We start from the raw sequence: 18390 nt of genomic DNA on the forward strand, positions 1-18390 counted from the left end.
GTTCTCTGGCAGGAGGGGCACGCAGGTTTTGGCACTGGTGCTGCTCAGGCAGGGACAGGCAGAGGGCTGCGTGGTGGCTATTGGCAGCAGCAGGACTCCAGCCCGTGCCAGAGCTGGGGAGCGAGGGGGAGCTCCCTCACACCCCTCTGGGCAGGGGGCTCCTTTGGCCACAGGAATTTCCCTTTGTGGTGGCACTGGGCTCAGCGTGGCACAGAACTGTCTCCTTGGTGTGGCAAGAGCAACCCCCAGGTAAGTGCACGTCAGAAGCCAGGGAATTTCAGGAAAACGGAAAGCTGGACAAGACAAACGCAGGTCTGAACCAATGTGGTTAATCAAGCATTCTTCCTTTATTTAAGATAAGGTGGTAGTTTATATAAGCTTCTACATAGTTTACAAAAACAAAGACACTCTGATTGGTAGGCTAACATTGTTTACCTTTTCCTTAAAACGGCCTACACCTTACACTATAAAACCTATACTAATTCACACCCAGACAATCCAGTGTCCCCATCACACCTTAAGACTATTTCTATCTGCGCCACAAGCTCTGAATTTCTAACTGCATCAGAGGCTTGAAGGCCCACAAGGCCCAAATCTGAGGCCTAGACTGGAGTAGCTCAAATCTCATAACTCATGTCCTCTTTTTTTCAAAAATGCTGCAACACACGTCCCTGAATTAATTTTCCAGAGCAGTTTGTCCACCACGAACTTCACTTAGGGACCTTCTTTCTCTTGGGGTACCCATGCTGCTTTACTTTATTTTGCCTTTCCTTGTAGCCCCGTTGTGTTCTGGTGCACTTTCAGCCAGCCTTGCCTGTAGCCTGGAGCAATCCCAAGCAGCAGCAGCAGGCAGAGGTGGCTGTGGAGCACATTTGGCACGGGTCTGACCCATTGCAGGTTCACTGGGGCCGTTTGTGGCCCAGCTGATGCCTCCCTGCCTTGCTGATGGCTCGGCTGGAGATGGGCTGGGCAGTGGGCAGGAAGCCTGGCAGGAGCTGGCACCTTCCATGGTGCCCAGAGGCCTGAAGCCTGTCTCTGTTGACATGAGGATGTCCTGAGCCATGTCACCACCACCCACAACCTCACTGGGTGTCAGGGGACATCCAGCTGCTGACTGGCCTCTCCTCCCCCTGCCCTTTGGCATCACACCTGGGAAAAAAACAACTTTCTCACTGCTTCAAGTTGGTGAGTGATGTGCCTGTTATTGCAGCAGTTCCCGTGCCCCGGGATCTTCCACTATTTGTTCTCATAAGGGTAGGATGAACCCAGTCAGCCCCAATAATAGAAATGTCAGAGGCTGCCGAGGATTTGCTGAGATAAATGCTTATTGGAATTTCAACGTGGCAGGAAGCATCAATTCTGATAGTAATTTCCTTTGTGGAAGAGTTTCCTTGATTTTTTTCTTATTCGGATACAATTTTAGACCATCTAGGCTTCTTTATAGCATGAGTTTGAAAAGTAGAATTTGAAAAAAATATAATAACAAACTTTATCAATATTGCAACATGCCAATGTAAGTTTGCTGAAGCTGAGCTCCAAGGCAGTATTGAAGCTGCTATAATGACTGGGTTTTTTCCATTTTGTTTTTCATTTTGTGAGAGTATTTATTTACAGAAGCAGCAGCATAAATAATTACTGGAATTTGTAGAAAACATTTAAGAAAAATAAGAAATGTGTCACACTTCAGGCTTTTCTACCTTGATTATATATGTGAGAACTGTTGTATTAAAATAGTTTTTACTTGCTTGCAATATTTGTTCTTCACTTAGATACTTATTGCAAGAGCACCTGATTAAAGGAGGTGGCTTCTTGGATTTTTTAAATATTTCTTTCTTATGGTTTGGTTTCTTTGGGTTTGTTTTTAAGAGACAGACTCTGTTCAGAAATATAAATCCTGGTATCACAGGTCCCTTGCTGCAAAATAAGCACTTGTTATTTTATCACCTTACACATTTGGAAAGCAAGTACACAAAGTTTTGATGGTAATTTGTGATGTTGGGGCAACTGGAGAAGCAGACAAGGAGACAGAATATCTGCCAGAGTGGAAAAAAACCTATAAAGATGAAAGAAAACTGATCTCCCTTGACTGGTATGTACTAGTAAGTTTGGCTTAAGGCCAAATTTCGTATCAAAGTATCACACTTCAGGACTAAACCTACAAGAGAGATGTTTAGGATGGCTCTATCAGCTTTCACTGGATTATTTTTAGGGACCTCTATCCTGATGGAAAGAGGCTCAGGAGTTCCTTCTGTAAGTAAAATTGCCAGATGAGGCCAACTGAACTGTTGCTTTTTGTCGTTTTCTCAAAAACTATGGGGTTTTTTTCTTGACCAGGCTGCTTTGTGGGTAACTTTACTATGCAGGAACAACCTCACCCCTTGGCAGAAGATGTCCAGGGGAGTTCTGGAAATTCTTTTCTCGTCTCTTGAGATTTTTTAATTTTGATTTTTTTATTGTAAGTATTTGGACACAGCTGTGGAAATGAAATTAAACAGCTGCAGCACAGACCCACGGCATGTGCTGTGTGATGCAGTGTGAACAACCAGCTGTGGAGCTTTTGTGGATGCTTCTCGATTCCTGGGAGCACTAAAGAAAAAAAGGATCAATTTGGAATCTTCTCTGCTGCGTGCTGAATCTCCTGCTTGCTTTTTTTGCATGGGGCTTTTTTTATTTTATTTTGTGGGGCCATTTTTTTGTTTCAGGGGCTGTGGTCCCTGATGTACACGGAATTGATGGTGGCAGCATCTTCATGCTTGTGTTTGCATTGAATCCCAGGGAGCTGGGTGCCATCTGTGCCCAGTGCTGACAGCATCTCAGTGACACCTCTGCTGCACTGCCAGGGTGCTCTCACTGCCCCTCTGTGTGGATGTGGTTTCCAGCTGCCGTGGGATGCACATCCCTGTGGGAATCCAGGGCTTCCCTCTGGCTGCCCTGGCAGGTCTGGGACCCTGGCAGGGGTCAGGAACCCCCCTGGACAGAGCCCCGAGAGACACTGTCTGTGATCTCTGTCCATGGAAAAGAGTTTTTAGTCTTACAGGATGAATTACCAGGTCTGAGTGTTTGACATAAGTAATAATTAAGTGTGGCACAGGTGCAAAGTTAAATTTTAGGATTCTAGATTAGGGGTTCAAAGAGGACAAGATGGAGGAAATTGGGTGTGTCTTGTCCTTTTTCTCCTTCTTCATGCCCTCCATGTTTCACTGTGGTGTTGGCATTTTTCTGTTGGTTTAGGCTGGGGACACACTGATCAATGTAGGTGACAGATATTGGCACGTTATTGTAAATCCAGCACAGGGAGTTTGTGGTATTTAATGTTTGTACCATCCCACTGAGGGCAGAGCCCCACACGCTGCCCTTCAGGACAGAGCTGCGGCAGGGCAGCAGAACATGTTAGAGATAAACAGAATAAACAACCTTGGACTTCTTTGGCAGCGGGGCAGAAAGACAGAGACTTTCTACAATCTCAGAATCATCAATACCTCAGATTCCGACACATCCCCACTGTGCTGATGGTTCAGCTGCCCGTGACAGGGGCCTGGGAGGTTCTGCCCTGTTTGCAGAGCTCCCTGCCTGCCTCGGCTTTGTCCTTGGAAGAGCAGCAAACCCCCAGGAGCTGCTGCTGCTTTTCCAGCCTGTGTGGGGGTGCTCACATCAAACCTCTGCCCTGCTGTGCTGCCTCTGCCACCCCTGAGGTGTCCGTGGGCATGTCCTGTGTCACCATTCCCTCTCTGCTGACCCAGCCCAGCGTTTGTGCCACAGCCTGAACAAGGCTGATTCCTTCTGTGCTTTGCCACCCAGCTCAGGCACCCGCTTGGATGTGAAGGTTAAGCTGCAGCACCACAGGATTGACTTTTCAGAGCCTCGCCAGGGAGACATGCTAATGGCTCGGTTGGGGATTTTCCTGCACGTCTCTCCACACAAGCACACCTTAATCAAGTACTCACTTGAACATAAGAAGTGCTTTCGTTAAGAGGGCTGGCATTTCAGAGATGCCCTTTGCTTAATTCCAGTTGTCTGCTTAATTAGACATTTGAGAGTGCCGTTAATTGATTGATGAACAATTAAAGCAGCTCCAGCTTCTCTCCTGACTAAGATGCATTCAGCAACTAACCCTTCTTGTCTTCCCCTCTGGGAATTTCCTCTGTGTTGGGTAGCTGTTACCTTGCCTGTTTCGGTCTGTAGCTCTAGAAACACACAACACAAACACATTAGAGAGGTCTCTAAATAAACACACATTAACGTTCTGGGCTTATCGTGAGCTCGGAGACACAGCTACACTCTGGGAAAAAGAGCTGGAATGGGAAAAATTAAAAGCTACAGAAGACCGGGATTTCTTTCCTAGGATCTTGCATTTGCACTTCCACATTATATTTTAAAATTAGACTGAGGGTCATGGGGCATTGTGACAGTCATGCCAGCTATAAATTGCCCTTTATCAAAAGAAAAAAAAATCGGAGTGAGCATGTATTAATTAACTCTGGCCCAAGCTATCCGTGACCGCCAGCCTCACCCCAATTTCTGTTGCTGGGCATGTTGTAATAACCTTTTTTCATTTAATATTTAGAATCCCCGAGGGAGTTGGCAATTTGGAGCCATTTAGCAGATGAAGGGGTGGCATTAAAGGGAACGTCTGGCAGGGCAGCGATGCCCGCTCTGCCGCTGCCTCGGCGCGGGCTGCGGGGCAGCAGCGTGTGCGGGCAGCCTGTGCCTGCCTGTCCCAGGAGCTGCATGTGCACAGGGATCCCAGCACCCCGGGCAACACAAGGAGAAAAATCTCAATTAAAATTAAGATTAGATAACAGAGACAGCAGCTGCTCTGAAGTGTGCTCTTCACAGCAGCCTTGGGGGCATTTATTCCTTCTTTCTCCCACACAGCTTTGTAACAGAGCCCTGTGCTGTGAAGCAAACCCAGCTGGAAGGCTCATGGTGGTTTTCTGGAGGAAGCAGTGGGCTCCTTGCCAAGTTGTGAGAAGCCTCTCCACGTTTTTGGGTCCTTCCTGATCGCACTTGTAGCTCTGACCTGGAGCTGCCATATCCCAGCCTGCAGGGACGAACTGGACGTGCCCCACATCGGAAGCAGGGCTCCCACACGAGCACCATGTCCTGCAGGAGCACGTAGGGCAGGAGAAACCACATCTCTCCCTTGGCCTTGTTTCTCCTCAGCACCCCTTGGTGCATCTCACTTCCAGCAGAAGCACTGCCTACCCAGCGGGCAGGGGATGTGTACATACTCCTTCGTGGTCTCCCCTGTGTGCAGGCTGGCAGCAGTTCTGCTGCAGTGGTTCAAGGCCAAAGGAGCAGATGTGCTGTGTGCTCATTGCTGTGCCATGGTGTGGAGCAGAGCAGTGACTCAGGTGGACATGAGCACAGCACACATTTCTTGCAGAAATCTTGGCAGAGCTCTTCTTTCTCGCAGCAGAGCAGCGGACACAGCTGAAGGGCTGTGCTGGGCTTGGGAGAAGGGGCAGTTTTCTTCCTTGTGGCGCTGCATATTTTCATCCCTCTGTGTTTTGTATGGAAACAGCATTTGCAGTTTTGCACAAAGCCTTGCTTCTGGGGGCCAGCACGCCTCTCTGGCTGGCTCCCCAGCAGATTAGAGGTCCTTCCGTCTCTGACAGCAGTGTGAGACTAAGTGAGCTGTTTGTTCTCCTTTTTCCAGCAGGGAAAAGCCAGCCACTGTTTGTGTTACTGCCTTTATCTTGGGCTCTGAGCAGATTCCCCGTGCTCTCCTGCTGCAGGAGACGCCGTGTGGAGCAGCTGTCAGTTTGGGAATAGCTGTTAGCTTTGGCCAGAGTTTGTGAGTGGATAGAAAATCATCACCTCTGCCTTCTGCTGGGATACCGTGGCTTCAGAGGCAGTGTCCCTGCTCCCTGGAACCTGTTAAGTTTTGGGTTATGGCTTTTTTTCTGCAGTGATTCTTAACAATATGTTAAACCTGCTAGTAAAAGGCAACATGACTTGTAGGAGACTTGATTAAAACATTAAGCAAGATCAGAATGTATTTTAATGAATTTCCTTGTTCTCCCAAATGTGATTTAAGTTGCTTTTAAGTGAAAAATAAATTTATCTGCCGTGCTAAGGAAAAAAAACTCTTGAAATATCACAATGTTCGTGTTAAAGAGACGAAGAACATGGTCTCAGTGGTCAGAGGTGTGATGTTACAGTCTGAGTTTGTCTCTGTGAAAGGTAAGAAGAGCTGGCATTTCAAGGTGTTAATTTAAGAGCACAATAGAAGATAAGACAACAAAGCTGCTGTCTCTCCACCTTTTCTGCATACTGGGAGCTGTCAGGGACAGAGCACTGCACGCATGCTGGCTAATGATGCTTTGAATGCCTCCCTGGCTGTTTTATTCCCTCCTGGCAGCCCCCAGGAGGGGAAGCCTTCACCAGGGGCTTGCTCAGCAGCATGCTGTAAGGCTAGCTACACTGGGTGCCTTGCCATGCAGGAGGTGGGAGAGCTCGTGTGAATGTGGAGCTGCCTGTTTGTCAGTGAGCTAGATTAATATTCATTCATGCTTGAAGTATTGCTTATCCATAGGGCTCACAAAATAGTTCATTTTTTCAGTGATGTTTCAGAAAGTCCAAAGTTGGATGTGGAACCTGGTTTTAATGAGCAATACTTTCCACTTCTTCCTGCCAGGTAACTCCACCACAGGCACAGCCATAGCATCAGAACCTGATTTTCTTTCCTGTTCCTGGTTTTGTCAGGCCATTTTCCGGGCTGAAGGAGTACTGGTTTGTGGGAGGTTGGAAGCAATCAGGCTGGGAGTGATGCAGGCTGACGTAATGCCAAGCCTGATGAACGCTCTCCTAAAGGACTGATGGATATTTGTATTATTCAATATATCCTATCAGAATTCCCTTCTCTCAGTACTGATATGATTGCAAAACAGTTAAAGCAGATTTCAGCTTTATATGAAGTCTTGAGGATCTTGTTTTTTCAAGCACAAGAGTTTTCTGATATCTCCAGTATTGTTTTCCCAGAGAGTTGAGTAAAATTGTCACCATTGCTGCTGGCATTAACACAGTGAGGTCAGGGTTTGAGTCTGGGAGGATGAGCAAAGTCAAAAGTTCAAAATCTAGTTCCTGTGTGACTCGAAGCCATTCTTAACACTGCACTGGAAGAGCTTGCAGCAGCCTTGACATAATGAGTATATAGAAATCTTCTAACAGAAAAACCCAAATATGGCTCATTCAAACTAAATTGAGGTATTTTTTCTCAATTTCAGAAGGACAGCTCAACAGCTTCCAGAAATCTGTACACCCTTTGGTGTGACTCTGATTTTAGAATGTTGCACTCAAAACCCTTCACTGTTCATTTCTGAAGCTCTGAGGACCCTGCAGAGGACAGCCCTTGGGGAATTAACTTTGTGTTAACTACTGGAATCTTTCCTTTGGTCTTTCCATGTGCAATGACACATGCTCATTCTGGAACCCCATTTCAGTGTCTGGATTTCCAAAATCTCCTGAGACACAGAGGGCTTCCTGTTGGTCCAAAACTGCTATGGGAATGACCCTTCCTGTGGGTCAGTCCCCTGAGATTACCATATGTCCAGCCATATGAATGGCTGTAATGTTTCATTCATGCTGTCAAAATAAATTATCTAATTCAGACAAACGGTGCTGGAGCCAGTTTTTAAGGAACTCAAGTGCTTCCCAGACAGATTTCCCCCTAAGTTCCGTGGAGTTTTGCAGGTGGGGTGCTTGGTGAGGTGCTGGGCGAGCAGATGTCCTGCTGGGAGGTGGTAGCTTGCTCCTAGCATGAGATTTTCCTTTTCTGCAGAAGGAAGGGATATCGATCTGATACCACCTTTCTCTGTCAACAGACAGTCTTCAATGCCCTCCTAGGAAGATCACAGCTATCACAGAGGATATAATGTTCATCTAATTATGTGATGCCACTTTGTACCACAGTGGAGAGCTCAGTAGTTGGCTTTCAACAAGCTCAAGTTGCAGCCCGTAGTGCAGCAGCAGTAGTGCTAACAGAGTCAGCAAGGGCTACTTTGGAACAGTTTTATTTATTTGGGTTTATAAAGTGGCTTATGCAAAAGTAAGGAACAGTTTTACAAAGCAGTTGTAGTAGACTAAATACCAGATTCCCCAAACATCTGTTGCAAAAGCCCTGTTAAATTCTCATTCCGTTCCATGGGGAAAGCCTGAGAAAAAAACAAGCAGACCTTTCAGAATGAGCTAAAGGAAATTAGTTGCAGACTAAGGAGGAAGGGAGTTGAGGTTCCCAGGAACGTGTATTCTCATTTTTGCTACGGTGAGCTGTTAGCTGGAAAATTCCAGCTGCCACAGACAGGATTGGACAGAAGACAAGTCTATTAAGCAGATGCATCTTCCAGAAGAAAATAATTTAGTTAACCTGTATGTAGACAGGCAGTGTGTAATTTGCTGGGACAGACACCTGCATGTTTGGTGTTCCAGGTGAAGCTGAGGTGGCCAGCTGTGTGCAGGTGTGGGTGCAGAGCCTCGGGAAAGGTGTTTGGGCTGCCAGGGCAGAGCTCAGCCCTGAGCATCTCTGGTTTATGGGGGCATGGGCTCTTTGCTTGCAGTTCGGCTGCACACTTGAATCAGCAGCTCTCATCCAGCCTTTTAATGGTTGTACTTGCTTTGTCTTTCCTTAATTTTCTGAGGATATAGCAATAAAACCAACTGTTACTTGAATTCAGATGGACACACAGTATGTGCAGAGAGTGCCAAGTGCAGGCTGCGGGTGCAGCCCAGCCAGCTGCTGTGGAGATGTGGTGCATCTAAATGTTCTAAAATACCTCCTTTTTTAACCTGTATGTCCTAGAGTAATTTTTGGAATTTAATAAATAGCATTAGTCTAGTAAACTGGTCCAGAGAGTTCCTTTCTCCAGGTTCCAGCTTTTAATCATAGTCTGTTTTCACATTAATAAAAGAGGGAGTTATGTAAGTAATTTCACTAATATTAGCCCCAGGCTCCTCACTGCTGAGAGTTTTGTGGTACAGAGCTATTCTCTGAATCCCAAAGCTATGTATAATTGTACAGTACACAATTCAGCTCACCATATGCACTTCATGTAATTGAGAAAATTTACTTAATTTTATCCACTATTATACCCAGCTTTAAATGAGAAATGAAACTAATTAATACAATGGACAATTCCTCCTGCCTGTAATAAACCCTGTTTGTATTTTGTTGGTATCAAGCAGGGTTTATTTTATTATGGAACAATAAATATGTCTGAGCATCCAGCCATTTGTCAGTGCAATCGGGGACAGACATAATTAAAAGGTAGAGCTGACTGACCAAATAAAGTTAAAAACTCAAACACACATTCATATCTTCTCAGAAATCTCTGGTAGGTGTCAAGTCATGCCCACATCTTGGAAGGGAGAGGTTGGTAGTTACACAGCAGCCTGTGTATGGCTCATGTCCAGTGCTCATCTTGACAAGCGTTTACATCTCTCATAACTTTCTGGCTTTGGTGCTTTGTTGTTTTTATATTTTTCATTATTCTGATACTGCAGAATCTCCTCCTTTGCAGAAGTGTAGCCAAAAGGAAGAATGGGTGTGATCACGGACTTAGGATTCAACAGATGAAGCTCCTGTTGATATCAGTGTTTGTCAGATCATGCCCACTGTTTTCCCTGCCAAAAGTCACTGCAGTCCATTGACACAATGAGAGCTAAGTGCTGGGCTTCCCTTGACCCTTTGTGGTTAGCAGGAGTAGAGTTATGTCAATGTTCAATCACTGGGGTCTCAAGGTACCTCCTGTATGGCAGAGAAACCAGTTGAGAGCAAAATAAACCTGGCTCTTCAAATGTTCTCTGTGCTTTAGACCCTCCTTTGGAGAGCCATCAGCACACGATGCTGTTGTGGATTACACAGACCTCCTGGGGACCCCTGTACAACACCTTCTGTCTCAAACAGCTGCTCGGATCAACATCTGGCTTTGCCCCAGACCATTTCTGCAGTTTGGTGGAAGAAAGTGGAGTTTGTCACACGGGCTGCATGTGGGTCACATCCCACTTTGCCTGCAGCAAACAGAACAATTTCCTTGTGGGACCTTTTTCTGTAAGGCTGGTCCACGTTCCTGGGGGACTGCCTGATGGATCAGCAGCTTCTCCACACCTCCCTGCGAGTGAGAGGGGCTGGTGCTGAGCCCAGCTCTCCTTTCTTGCTCCCTTTGAGTGTGGGAATCCAGAGCATCCCTTTGACTGCCCTGGAAAGCCTGGGACCCTGGCAGGGGTCAGGAACCCCCCTGGACAGAGCCCCCAGAGACACTGGCTGTGATCTCTGTCCATGGAAAAGAGTTTTCAATCTTACAGGATGAATTACCAGCTCTGAGTGTTTGATATAAGTAATAATTAAGTGTGGCACGGGTGCAAAAGTTAAATTTTAGGATTCTAGATTAGGGGTCCAAAGGGGACAAGATGGAGGAAATTGGGTGTGTCTTGTCCTTTTTCTCCTTCTTCATGCCCTCCATGTTTCACTGTGGTGTTGGCATTTTTCTGTTGGTTCAGGCTGGGGACACACTGTCCAACGTAGGTGACAGATATTGGCACGTTATTGTAAATCCAGCACAGGTAGTTTGTGGTATTTAATGTTTGTACCATCCCACTGAGGGCAGAGCCCCACACGCTGCCCTGCAGGACAGAGCTGCGGCAGGGCAGCAGAACATGTTAGAGATAAACAGAATAAACAACCTTGAAACAGCACAGACCAATTATGGCTTCTGCTTTGGCAGCGGGGCTGACAGACAGAGACTTTCTACAATCTGGGAATCATCAATAGCACAGAGTTGGACATTTGTGGACACTGGGCAGGTGTGAGAAAGCAGATGTGCCAGAAGCCACTTCTGGTGTATGTGAATCTCTTGTGTCCTCATGACAAACATTGCACCTATGGGTGGGTGCAGGAGTGATGGATGCTTGCAGTTCTTATTGCTTAATTAAACAATTTCATTAAGATATTAGTCAAAATACGTGCCAGTGTTTACCTGCAGTGCAAGGGGAGCTATTTCTGACTGCTGGGATACAGTCACTTTTCTGGTACTGTAAGCAAATAAAAAGGGTGGTTGTTTATGGTCTTAAAAGTTTTCCCCAATAAATAAATTTTGTGTATTTCATTAACTCTGACCAGTTACCAAGGGGGCACTGAAAATCTTCTCTGCCCAACCTGCTTTTATTTTGCATGTCATGTGAATTTACCTCTCAGTTCGGAACTGGTGTAACAAGATAGTGGAAATAATATCTTTGGCTGAAATATGTTCAGAACAGGTTCACTGTTAAGAAAACCCTCAAGTAATTCAGTGCTTGTTATTAAAGGAATAAGAAACTTAAACAAGGTTTCAAATCTATATTTGACCTTTAATTTAACTCAGCAAGGCGGAGCTGAATTAGCATCATGCATCTAAACAGATTTTGATTTCCAGAATGATGTGTGAGCTTTGATATCATTCTCTAGTTTTGCAAGCCGTATTGTAGAAAAGAGAAATGTGGAGTTTTTTCCAGTATGCCTGTTTGTGGAATAAATGTTAATGACATATTTTCTCCTCTTTTGTGGGCTTTTACATGTGAGTGCTAGAGCTGATCCCCTGCTACATGACTGTACTCACTTGGCATATAAATGAGGATTTATGACAGAGTTTAACTCTTCCAAATGGTTGTGGGGTCAGAGGTGACTGCTGCTTTATGGCATGGTCTCAAGCACAAAATGTGATGTTTGGTGTAGGAGAGTTTATGGTATGATCTTCCTGTGGTAACACAGTTTTTAGGAAGAAAATGATTTTGTGCATCCTGGTGGCTCTAAACAAGAAAAAGAGTTTTGTTGAACAGTGCCTACGTGGCTGGCTTAAATCTTTGGTACCTCAACAAGGCCTTTAAAATACCTGACATTTGGAGCAATGATACATGCCATGGAGAGCATTCTCCATGCAGGATGGACTCCTCAGAGGTGATCTCAGCAGGTCCAAGGGGAGCTGCAGGAAGGTCAAGAGTAACTTCTTTCTTCTGAATTCATCAAGGCAGCCTCATGGTGTTGCAGGTATAAAGCTTGCACCAGTAAATGGGGTATAGCTCAGTCTCAGCCCTGTGGTGCACAGATCCAGAAGGTCATTAGAGGGGTTCTCTGCACTGGACTTCCTCTGCTGCAGAAAAGCACTGTTGTTTCCACAGAGCTAAAGTGCATGGGACATAGTGTTACTGGTTATGGGATCCATATGTCTCCTGGCATGTTTGTGCAAGCCAGGAGATTGAGTGAGTTTTCCTTCTTTTTCTCCCACTTTTTTCTGTTGTTTAGTGGATGGAGGAAGGGCTTTGTTACACTTCTGAAGCCAACTCGTGTCACAATCACACTCAAAGAAAACATTTGCACTTTGTAACTCACACGTGTGTGATTGCTCTTGGTTCACTCAGAGGCAGTTCTTTAGGTAGGAAGCCTCAGAAAGGTTGTTTAACATAGCAGGAGGTCCTTGGCAGAATGAGGGGACAGGGAGTGAATTTACTCGATAAATAGTGGAAACGCCATGGTGCTGCAGAGGTGCTGAGTGCAGCTGGGTCTGTTCTGAGCTGGGATTTGCAGGCAGTTCAAGGGGTGGGTGATGGTGATGTGCCCCTCAGCTGGACAGAGCCAAGCAATGCTCTCCACACTGTGCACTAACTGGGAAATATTTTGGGTGTGTTTCAGTCCCACCACAGCTGCCTTTCCCTCTGCTTTGGCTTTCTCGTTCCTCTGTCATCTTCTGCTCTTGTTCCTCATTTGCCCTTGCTTACCTGTTGGCTTATTCAGGTGTTTTGGTGGCACTCTAAAGCTGGGCAAATTGTAGCAATTCTTGTCCCCATGTTGGCCTTCAAACCATGCCCCAACAGCAACCCCAGAGCAGAAGTGTTAAAAACAAACTTCTAGGACTGCAGTGCCCCCTTGTCAGTGCAAGGAGGATTGAGGCAGCTGAATCAGGGGGTTTGATTCTGGAATAATAACAGGACAGTGCATGGCTCAGGTTCCTAAATGAAAAGGAATTCTGAGCCAGCTTAAGTTCCATAAGCGAGGAAGGAAGTGTAATGTGGCTTGGTGCATGCAGCAACATGCTTATTTTGTTGAGCTGATTTGTGATTTTTTTGTTTTATCATAAGAGAACTGATAGAAGGCGGAATTTCAGTGCAGTGATAGGAGTCCTGCCTCTGTCCTCATAACTCCTCAGTTTAATTTGCCATCCTTGTGGAGTTGCTGAGCTTGTGTTTAAGAACTCGGGAGGATGTCAATGGTTATGTAGCCAAGCACAGAAAGATTTTAAAAATTACTTTCCCAAGAAAATCCCTTAAATATCAGGAGCAGCAAACCCCACAAGGAAGATCAGTTTTTTATGATTACTGCAGCTTATTTGGGTCAATGAAGAATGTCTGCTTTTATTCAGAGAAAGTGTGACTGGGGCATAAAAAAACATTATAGGGACTGTTGAGGGATTTTTAAGTTCCTTGTGCTATGTGAGGAACACCCAGGAGGCTCTCAGAACTTTTTTTATTATTCTGAAGTTGTTTTATGTTGTGCTTGGTCTTTGTGTGGAGCACCAGAACTGTCAATGCTTCCAGCTCTAATTGAGTCGAAGGCAGTTACTGGGCTCAGCAGGGGAAATGGTACTTTACAGGTGGTCACATTAAATGATCCAGTGGCCCCCTTCTGGCCATAAAAATGTAGGATTTTTTTCCCCATTATCCTCAAATGTAAAATATGCACCGAGCTCTTTGTTAGCCTTTAAATCAAGCTACAGAAGTTTCTGAAAGCAAACCTAGAGTTTTATACCAGAATATGAGAAATACTAAGATAATGAAAACAGGAAACAAAGCATGTCTAAAATAAGCCAGTGTCCAGGCCAGGCAAGCTAAATCAGAGTTTTACAGTGCCAGAGTATAATAGAAAGCATAGCAAACTGTTCCATGCACTGCAGGGCCTTCTGCTTGCTGCACTGCTCTGATGTTCTGCGTGACAGCCACAGGACAGTCTGTACAAGGTGCCCTCGGAGCCTGGCAAGCCCAGGAGGTGAGGAACACTCATTCTCTCAGCTGTGGGGCTCTGGCTGATGTCACTGCTGTCCCTGCAGCCGTGCCCAGGAGAGCAGCACCTACCCCCTGTGCCCAGGGCTGTGTGTGCCGTGGCACCCGCCCCAGAAACTGCCACCAGCGTGTTCTGCTCCAGGCTGCAGCAAAGGGCTCTCTGGGGGCTGGGGAATTGTCAGAAATACCTACAGCAGGAGGGACTCCCTTCAGCTTTGCTTACATACAAGTGAGTGCAGAGAGAGTGGGAATCAGCCAGGGGTTGAGGCTGCTGCCCCACATGGAGGATGGGAGTCTTGGGGTTCACCCTACTCCTTGGGTCCACTGACGCTCCTTAAGTATGAGGGGGCTTTGGGTTATGGGACTGGAAACATGAAGCCTTTTACAGGGCACAGAGCTGCATTAAGTTTAAAGATCAGTTTCATTTTAAAAGAAATATTTAGTGAAGGTGAAGCGTGTCCCTGTGGGGATTGTGGCTCTGTGAGGCTGCACGGCAAACATTAATGACAGAAGAGGTAGTTTGAGCCAGATATGACTTAACAACAGCAACAACAAAAATATGTGAAACCGCATGCTCTGGATGGCTGTTGGCTCCCAGCTATAGCAAGGACTGACCTGATACATCTCCCACTGTCCTTGGTCACTCACTCACATTTCCTGGCCTTTTGTGCCCCATGAATCTCCTGGAAAGCTTGTTTTCTGTTCTGTGCAGCTCCTAGATTGGGTGAGGTGTAATCCTCTTTTCTCACTGCATCATTATTTTATTGGAAGCCAGGAGGTGTGTCCAGGTCTGTGTGTCACGAGCCATGTGCTGTGTCACACCACTGAGCTGGCCACCCACCCCACAGGGGCTTTAGTTCTTGTGGCACAGGGTGGTTTCCTTCTGGACTTCCCATCCCAAATGGCACAGCTGGGATTTCTGCTGCTACTGAGAGGTCAAAGACTTTGCTGCTTTGAAGTAGCCTGAAAGAATGCTGACTGCAATCCAAGGTGGGAGCAGGGTGAGACTTTACTGTGCTGGTCTGGTCTGCAGGCAGTGGGGACAGGTCACAGTTGTCACTTTCCACCTGGGGACCGTGGGGACAGGTCACAGCTGCTCACTGGGTTGCTGTCTGGCTGGGATGGGTCCCCGGTGCTGCAGATGGCAGAAGTTGGCCTCTTGCAATTGCTGGGGTGGGTAATAATTTTGCCTTCTCCTTCCCTAATAACCTCTCCACTCAAGAGAGGCTCAAAAAACTGAAAGGCAGGTTTAACCTACTGTTAAAAGCCCTTTGCAGGCATTAGGGCTGCCCCTGTGTTGGGCTATTTTGGCAAAGACTTCTCTTTAAATATAATGCATTACCTTGAAGGCTCTATGCTGCCCTGATGAGAGACAGCACACAGATATTTCAGGCAGCTTTTAGAATACGGAAGGGGAGGCAGGAGGAGAAAATGCTGCACAATTGTTTGATGTGCTGATCAAAAGATAAACTAGAATCAAATTAAACCCCAAGGGTTTGTACAACCTTACTTATGTTTTATGCAAACCTTCCTCTACTAAAGGAAATAAAACACTGCTGCCTTTCAAGGCAGATGGAGTGAAAATGATGAGCAATTTTTCCCTGTTTTATTCCACTACTTACGCTGTTGTTTTACAATTTCTCCTTACCCCTACCATGTAATTTCTGATCATTAGGAGTATGGTGCTTGCTATTCTTTCTATCACTTTGAGTTCCTCTGTGTGCTGGCTGGAGAAGTGGAGCCGTTCATCCCTTGGTTTCTCATCAAAAGGCCAAAGGTGGGCAGGCAAGGAGGCCTTCATTTCATTCCTGAAATCAAGAGGGAATTCAAAAAATTGACTTGTTCAAAGGCACAGGCAAAATCTCAAAATATATCCAGGTATCTTCTGAAATTAAACACCTCTCAGATGTTCTAGGTCACCTAAAAACGAAGAGGAAAGCATGTAAGAAACAGTTTGTCTCAGGTATGAACAAGTCCCAAAATAACTTAGAACAAAACCTGCCAGTGCTGCTGGCAAACGTGAGAGCTGCTGCTCTTACAAAGCAGGAGAGCTTTGCCGAACAGCAAAGCAACAAGGACAGCACAGTTCTCCCTGTTCTCTGGCCTGTAGGAGCAATCCTGGGAACAGGAGCTAGTCCTGAGCTTGGGACTGACTCTGTCACTAAGGGGCTTTGGATTTGTTTTCTTTGGCTCCTGCAGTTGTTGAGCCAGCAGGGCTCCCCAGGGCATTGGGAGCACAGAGGCTTGTGTGCCCTCAGCTGGGCTGAAAACATGAGTGAAGTCCCTACACCAGCTTCAGGAGTGACAGCCACTGCCCTGCCAGCTCAGAGGAATGGCCTGGCAGACTCTGCCCATCCCTGCAGTGGTTCAGCAGCAGCAGAGGCGTCCCAGGGGCACGTGCTGGCTGCCCCGTGCTCACATCGTGTTTGCTCCCTGATCAAGTGCTTATCTCTGAAAGTGAAATCAAGAAATTGGCCTGTGCCAGGAGAGCCAGACTAAGTTTACAGGATGGTTTTTGTCTTAAGAGTTTGACTTCCAGCAGGTCTGCTCAACTCATGTTTCCAAATAGCAGAAGTCAGTGTTTTCCTTGGACAAAGTCAGGCAGTCACTGCTTCAAATTTCTGGTTCTTTATCTTATCATGAAGGAGTGTAGGATGGTTTTTAGAAGGTGGCTATTGCCATAACTACTATGATCATGTTACTTGCTTGGCTGTATTCCTGGCCTTTTGTCTTTGGAGAGCTGACTAAGGAAATGCTAAAAAAGCTGCTGGTGGTTGAATCCACAAAATGACAATGCCGGGTGCATAGGCAAGGTTTCAAAGCACTGTCTCATTTTTCAGGATCCCATGTTTATCCCCTTTCCACTGAAGCCAGAATCCCCTGTGCTAGAGAGCACCTGTGTGCTTGCCTGGGGTGTTGTACCTGTGCAGGGCGACCCCACCCTGCCAGCAGAGTGCAGTGACATCCTCTGACATTTGGGAATTGTGGCTGCCCTGGCTGGGTGGGGGTGATGTGCACAGGTTTTTGCACAGTGCTGCAGCACAGGGTGCAGGAGACAGCCCTGCCCTGGGCTGTGATGCTGTGGGGACAGGCAGAAGTGCATCCTTGGGTACAGCACTTTCTGTCATCTGAGTTTGTCAAGTGTATTTAAAAGAGAGCATCAGATGAATCAAAAATGATGAGGGATGCAAGGCACTGAAACTCTTCAAGACTATCAACTTTAAACCAGTTTTTATCTTTAAATTTATCTTTCTTTTTTTTTTTTTTTTTTTATCTTTTAAACTCTCACTGCCATGGCAATCTATGTACAGATGGTGATAATATGGAAATGCTGACATTCACAGAACCTTTTTCTATCACAGAACTTCCGTATAAAGATGGAGTTCTGAGATTCTGGAGCTGGATATACTGCATTTTCGTGGCCTATGCAGATGGCCCTTCCTGCTACATGCCTGTCAGTCATAGCACAGGGACAAAGAACAGCCTGGTGGTTCAAGGGCAAACAAGAGATGCAGGAGTTGAAGTTACAGATTCTGGTTCTGTTGCAGACTTGCTGCACAAACTTGAGCACGTCAGTGCTGCATTTGCACAGAGCTTCCCTCACCTTCCCTTTTCCTGCAGTGTCCAGTGAGGCTGTAAATTCTTTAGAATGTGGAAAGACCCTTCCCAGAGCTAAGAAAGAAGCTCTGCACATCCACACCAGCGTGCAGCCAGAACCCACATCACCCTGATGGCTCTTGGCAGTAATTGCTAATGAGTAGTGAGCACTTCCCCATCTGCCTCTCCTCCCAGGGTCTGCCCACAGCAGGAGCCTTGGAGCAAGTCTTGCAAGGACCAGGCAGTAGCCCAGCTCCTTCCAAACCATCTCACACCTGTCCCTTGTTCCTCCAATACTTGCAAGGAGACCAAACGTTCTTCCTTGGCAGTAGCACGGAGGAGGCTTGCTCAGGAAGAGCCCTTGTGGGGAAGTCTGTGGCAGCAGAAGATGAAGCAGGGTAGCCCTGCATTTGAGCAGCCCTTCCACAAACTCCTCTGCAATGAGGGTAATTAATGGATGCCAGCTATTAGCAAATGAGGGCAAATTCAATGCTCTGGCTTAAAGCAGCCAATTCCCTGAATCAGAACTACATCCATTAATCACAGGCTGTTGCTTTTGTTATCATAATTGAAGGTTGGATTCAGGCCTCAAATCCAATCCAACTCATCTGACTATCCTTAACTATCACTGTTATTAAAAAAATATAATAGAAAAATATAATTATATAAAATATAATAGAAAAATATAATTATCAACCCAGGTGTTCCTTGAAACAAGTACAGGAATGAATTTTTAAAACAACAATAAGCACACATGGCTGATGTGGC

At 46.1% G+C, this 18390-nt stretch overlaps 1 protein-coding gene across 1 annotated transcript in view; it reads left to right on the forward strand.

Moving 5' to 3' along the window:
• Positions 1-18390, forward strand: part of GPC1 (glypican 1) — a 203394-nt gene that overhangs the window by 62103 nt on the left and 122901 nt on the right. The gene's annotated exons all lie outside the window — the stretch shown is intronic.

Source organism: Taeniopygia guttata, chromosome 9 (genome assembly GCF_048771995.1).
Source record: "Taeniopygia guttata chromosome 9, bTaeGut7.mat, whole genome shotgun sequence".
Classification (NCBI taxonomy): domain Eukaryota; kingdom Metazoa; phylum Chordata; class Aves; order Passeriformes; family Estrildidae; genus Taeniopygia; species Taeniopygia guttata.